Source organism: Ostrinia nubilalis, chromosome 28 (assembly GCF_963855985.1).
Source record: "Ostrinia nubilalis chromosome 28, ilOstNubi1.1, whole genome shotgun sequence".
Lineage (NCBI taxonomy): Eukaryota > Metazoa > Arthropoda > Insecta > Lepidoptera > Crambidae > Ostrinia > Ostrinia nubilalis.
In genome coordinates, this window is record NC_087115.1 from 701,799 (window position 1) to 708,882 (window position 7,084).

The following is a 7,084-nucleotide window of genomic DNA, read 5'->3' on the forward strand; positions in this document are numbered from 1 at the left end:
TTCACCCATGTTTTAACAGATGTTTAAAACTTCCAGCACTTGATAAATAGGTACTAATCCTATTTTTGCATTAATAAATTGACATTAAAATTGTCTACGCAAAGATACTTTTACATAACGCAAACAAATTAACTGTTCATCACCCTAAATGCACCAATGTTATGTCAATACGCATGATGACATTAAAGGAGAAATTAAAATGATGGCTGTTGGGACAAAAAATTTCTCGGTTTATTCCCGTTGTCTAACCAGTGGGGAATTTAATTAAATAATTAAAATTTATTATTTACTAGCGGCCGCCCGCGACTTCGTACGCGTTGATCCCGTTTTATCCCCTTAGGAGTTGAATATTGCAAAATCCCGTCTAAGGCTGTTTTTTGATTCGTAGTTAAATTAACCAATGACGAGTGGCGAGAGGCGATAATTAACAACTGGAATTTAGACTATTTAAACAGTACTTACAAATATTTTGCTCTAAAGCAATTCATCAATCAATTCGACTTCTCGGCACCAGTCGGTATGTTGATTTGTTGAAACATTGAATTTTTGGATAGATCCAATTTATTCTGTAGGCTATTGACGCTATTGTTGATACCGTTGGATAGAGCTCGTGAAGCACTTAGGATCAGTAACTAGTTTTGCGATATCTTGTGTAGTTTTTTAATATTATGTAACTTTCTAATATTATTAATATTATGTAAAGTTATTTTTAATATTATGTAAAGTTCTCGAGTGGCGACCACGGGCTGGAAGACGTAGCGTGGGCAGGCCTCCTACTAGGTGGACCGACGATCTGGTAAAGGTCGCGGGAAGAGCCTGGATGCGGGCAGCGCAGGACCGTTCATTGTGGAAAACCTTGGGGGAGGCCTTTGTCCAGCAGTGGACGTCATTTGGCTGAAACGAACGAACGATGTAACTTTACCAAATGTATGGAAGTTGGAAACATTGAATTTTCGGATAGTTCCAGTTTATTCTGTGACCTATTATTGGTACCGTTTGAAAGAGCCTTTAAAGCACTCTCAGGATCATTATCTAGTTTTTCGATACCTTGTATAGTTTATAAATAATCGAGTGAGATCACTTATCGTTTCCACCCTGTATTGGGACATGCATAAGTGCCCTTCGAAGTTTCTAGTTTCTAGAAGTTTCCTAGGAATCGAACCCATAACTTCTAAATATCGAGAATTCAATCTAGGTACACTCTGCTTCAAATAAATCGCACCTCCCGCGACAAGCACTTTCAAACGTATGCATCCCCACTTCCCACCAATATTGGCACCATTTAAAAGCCTAGTTCTAAACTTCATTTCATTAAAGGAAAGGTTTTTACCCCAAAAATGTGTCTATAGAAGAATCCAGAGTCACTTCTTCAAAAAATAGGTAGTTACGCTTGAGCCAACTTTTATGGCTATAAAACTGTTAGGCCCAGAACAGACGGTGAAACGCAACTGCAACGAAACTGCAACTGCTAGTTACTTTTGAGTTGCATCTAAGTTTCTGCCATAGCGTCCGTTGAGAGACTCAGTTCTCTCAGTTGCGTTTCACCGTCTGTTCTGGGCCTTAATTGGGATTAATCGCTAGGTATCAATCTGTTAAAGAGGAAACGTGAGATCATTGTTTTATAACCATAAAAATTGGTCTAATTGGTTCCCAGAGGTGAGCCCCAAGTGAGGTCTTTTTCAAGTCACATTTATGGTACGTTTATTAAGAAATTAAATTTGTTTTTTTTTTATGTTAATTTATTGGGCTTTCAAATAACACCAATATTGACGAAGAACTATGTTTGTGTTAAAAGAAAATCTTAAAAGTAATTGTCGCGGGAGGTGCGATTTATATTTGACGACTGGACGTCCGTCGTATTACCACGGAGGCTGTAAAATAAAACAAAAACTTGGCAAGAACATAATTTTATTAATTCACCAACATACAATTATTTAGTAACTTAATACCTTTAGATATTTTTGGCATTTCTAGCACAATAGCACACTTTACTTTATCTCCCACAGATGGCGCTAGTGGATCTAAAACTATACATTCAGCGTCACTTTCTCTCCTTAGCGGTTGAAATGGGACAGCAAATAAAATCTGAAAATTCATTTGACAGTTTGACAGATGACTGGAAAAAGTAAATTTTAGGAATCTCCAAATGTAGCAATTTTTAACTTTATTTCTGTATTGGTCACTAAAGAGAAAAAAACAACCGAATAAATATATATTTTTTACATTTTCAATGATTAAGAAAAAATATATACAGCCTTTATACGCAGTAGCGTATACGCAGGACACAATCTCTTAACTGACAGTTTGCTTGTTCGATTGTTTAAACCCATCGATTAAAAAGAGGCTGACATTATTTATTTATTATTATTATTTATAATAAATATGAATTAATAATTTAGCGTGTACCGATAATACTCAAACATTAGCGGAAGAATGGTGGAGCGTGTACGTGGATGAAAGTTAAACGATCTATACTAAAGGCGAGTTAAGGAAGTAGCACATTTATCAACCCGGAAAGAGATCGTTACCGCATCAACTTGAGTTGAAAATTCTTTGTATGAAACTCCATACTGCAACGCACACATAACCGCAACGTAAACGCCTCGCCTCGCAGTTGACAGCGCGCGAAAGGCGAACGTTGTTAATCCCTTTCCGAGTTGAGAAGTGTGCTACGTCCTTTACTAAATTACTCGACTAGTGCGGACAAGGCTTATGGAAGTATGTCACCGACTGACCTGTAATTATACATACACACTGGACTGGCCTGAATATTTTTGTGCCTATTTGAGTTTCGCCATTTTGGGGCTGTAGGCCATACTGTAGGCAGATACGATTTTCCATGGAACTTAAAGTATGGAGTCAGCCTGTCCAGTGTGTATGTATATGTATAGTAATACAGAGGGCTTAGTGTGAGTTTACATCAGATGTCCTCACTAGTGAGCGCAAAAAAAAATTACATCAAATGTATCACGGATTATACCAGGGCCCCGATTACGCTAAAAATTTTCATCTTCAACGTGCCCGGACGTCAGCTGTTTTGACAAATCCGTATCGCAGAATCGAAGAAGCACGTCTGTATTGGAGACGTTAAAAATTAGCGTAATCGGGGCACAGGCCCCTAGCGAAAACTTTCGAGAACTAAAATGTTCAGGTATTTTTAACGGGCTCACTAGTGTGGACGTTTGATCTAAACTCACACTCAGCCCTCAGGTGACCTTTTACTTTCCAAGATTGAGTTTAAGTTTAAGTAGATCTCCAACAATGCCACCTCCTAACAGCCCAGTTCTTTCATCATCGCAATCGCCCGGGCTGTTGCCGGGGGGCCCACCGTTTGAGGGGGGTCCACCGTTTGAGGGGGGTCCGCCGTTTGAGGGGGGACCGCCGTTTGAGGGGGGTCCGCCGTTTGAGGGGGGTCCACCGTTTGATGGGGGTCCGCCGTTTGATGGGGGCCCGCCGTTTGATGGGGGACCGCCGTTTGAGGGGGGTCCGCCGTTTGATGGGGGACCGCCGTTTGATGGGGGACAACCGTTTGATGGGGGACCACCGTTAGATGGGGGACCACCGTTTGATGGGGGACCGCCGTTTGATGGGGGACCGCCGTTTGATGGGGGACCACCGTTTGATGGGGGACCGCCGTTTGATGGGGGACCGCCTCCTGGGTTGTTGCCTGGTCCGCCTGGGTTGTCGCACTTATCGCCACCACCACCTAGCACTGCACCTGGATATAATAAAAATATAACTTGTAAGTAAATAGGTAAAAAATACCCAGTAGCCTTATTCACGTAACAAAACTCCAACGACAACAAATCGCTGATTTGAGAAGAAAGAAAGCAAGGAAGAAAGAAAGAAAATACATTTATTTGGCACACTAGAACAACAAATTACAGAAATTAATACGTTAAAAAAATATTAGTTAAAAAATTATGCCAAATAGGCTTCCACTCCAGTTGCGATCGTGAAATACTTATTTGCCGATGATCTGAAGATATCTCTAGGAATCAAAACTGAAGTGGATGCTTTGGCTTTGCAGAGAGATATTGATTCTGTATACCAATGGAGTCAAGAGAACCATCTTCCATTTAATACTCTTAAATGCAAGATTATTACATTTTCTCGCAAATCCAAACCTTTATTACATATTTATGATTTATCTGACGCTCCTATGGAAAGAGTATATGACATTAAAGATTTAGGCTTAATATTAGATAGTAAATTAGATTTTCATGCGCATATAATAAATATATGCAAGATGGCACATAGGATGCTAGGTTTTGTTTTAAGAACAGCATCACAGTTCGATAATACTACAGTAGCAAAAGTATTATTCTATGCATACGTGCGCAGCAAGCTCGAATATGGTTCGATTGTGTGGAGTCCCTACGAGGAAAAATATATACTCATGATCGAAAGAGTACAGCGCAAATTTGCTAGATGGCTTTATTTGAAAAAATACGGCTATTATCCCTACTTGTATCCATCCCTATTCGTTTCGGGAATGGTCGACATGGAAACCCTAAAACTTAGACGAGCAATGCTGACTATAGTACATTATCTTTCCATAGTGCACCAGAGAATTGACAGCCCACGTATATTGGAGCAATTCCATATTCAAGTTCCCACAATCTCGTGGGACGCATCGGGCCTTGTGGCACCTCGCCGCCGACCGCGCCTACTGGCCCTGCCTGCCGTGCGCACCGAGCGCGCGCGTCATGCGCCCACTACCCGCGCTCTGCGAATTATCGGGGACATTCTTGCTCGGCACTATGAAATTGATCTATTTGCAGATAGTTTAGGACATTTCTTAAATCAATTTTGGATTAAATTAAATGACTTTTATACGTATTGACAATTTGACATTATTTTATTGTTTCTATTTTGACTTTATTTGATTGATTATTAATTAACTACTTTATTATGACATTATTTTTATAATTTATTTGTAATTTTAAATTTATTGTTCTATTGACATTCGGTAATTTGATTTAAATCTATTGTTTTTATTTAATTGACTTTATTATTATTATATTGACATGCATGATAACCAATGTACAATTAATCTTATAAGCGCTTTGGAATATATTCTGTTAGCTTGTAAGATGTTTGAATAATAAATAAATAAATAAATACGCGAGTTAGGCCACAGACCGATCATCATCATCATCATCCGTTTACAGTCCACTACTGGACTTTGAGCCTACTATATTATGTACTTTAGTGGAGGGTTTTTCCATAATCTCCACGCTTGGCAGGCGGGTTGGAGATCGCAGATTAAAATATTAATGTTTATCAGAACACTAGCGGCCGCCCGCGACTTCGTACGCGTGGATCCTGTTTTACCCCCTTCATCTATCTTACGCGGTTTTTCATACAAATGTTTTTTCCCGCTAATTCCCGTTCCCGTGGGAATTTTAGGAATTCCTTTCTTAGTGCACCTCTACGGTACCTAAGCTACGTCCCTTCCAAATTTCAGGTGCCTACGTTTAGCCGTTTAGGCTGTGCGTTGATACGTCAGTCAGTCAGTTTCTCCTTTTATTTCTGCCCGTTCTTTGACCGATACAAATAATATTACCTATGTTCAAACACACAAATGTTTGCATTGTGTTATCTCAATTCGTGCCCATCGCTGAAACTCCTGTGCAGCCAAGATCAAATTCAAATTCGTTTAATTTTTTCAAATTCAAATTCATTTATTTCACAGAAATACACGTCCACTAGATGTTAGTACATAATCAATTTCGTTACAGTGTATCTTGCCATGACAGGCAAAAAGGCCTGAAAAGTCCCGGAAGTCCCTTGTTTTACCAGTGGGGCCCCGGGCTAGTTGGTCCGGAGCAGACCATTTCCACAAAGGCCGGTAGGTAGCGGCCTCAGCGCCTTCCTGCTACGCGCGTTTTCCGATACCTGGCCTCCACTCCAGAACCTTGCTGCCACATCGGCCGTCAGTTCTGCGTACTATGTGCCCTGCCCATTGCCACTTCAGCTTGCTAATCCGTCGGGCTATGTCAGCGACTTTAGTTCGTTTACGGATCTCCTCATTTCTGATTTGATCGCGTAAAGAAACTATCCAGTAGTTTCAAAGTCGAACCGAACCGGGTAGACACCGATTTGTCAACACACGCACTAAGGGTGGCCCGATTCTAATTTGTATGAAGAATCGGCCGATACCGAATCAGTGTAATATGCGCACTTTTGTACATGCCCATACTGATTAACAGCCCGACACAACTGCCAACTTAAAGTCGGTGGTCTGCGTCTTTTTTCTTACCTAATAGAGGAAGGGTGGGTTTCGGGTCACAGAGGCAGTAGCATACCTGAAACAAAGAATAAAGAAATAAATTACTAACAAACATAAAAACAGAACAAACAGTTTGGTTGTCTTCTTCTCCGTCGCTACTATCCGTTCGCGATAAGTTTGCCGCTGGCGATATGACGTCACTCGAAGGGAAGCGTCTATAACTATAGCAAACTATATTGAAAATATTTTTTATCTATTAATATTGATAAAAATTGTATTTGCGAAAAATAAGACACATTAATTACGTTTCATCGCGGTTGGGGGAGGGGACGCGCATTCCACGGACCGGCAAACTTAGCGCGAACGGGTAGTGCACCCTTGTTCGTGGTCGTTACACCTTGATTGGTAGCAAGCTTCAGAATCGGTCATCATTCTTCCCGCATTGCAGCCTTTCTTGTACACTCGTGCGTGGAGTGGACCATTGAGTGCAGTTTTAACTTGAGGGCCTAGTGTGAGTTTACATCAAATGCGCTCACTACATTAAATGTATGACGGATTGTACAGCGCCCCTAGCGGGAAACGTTCAAAAACTAAAATTTTCATAATTTTTTTAACTCACACTCAGCCCACTGATCAGTCAGTCAGTAAAAGTGCTTTTTTAAGCCTATTTACAGAAATAAATGAGTTTTAATGAGTTTTAGTCCAGCGCCCTTCAGGTTAGGTCATAGCAGACTTACGCCCGTATTCACAACACAAACGATGCTTGCTTACGTGAAGCAGCAAATCGAACGCACAGCGTTGAATAGAGCTCTGTGATTGGTTCGTGTGTGACCCTGTGCGTCCACGAGC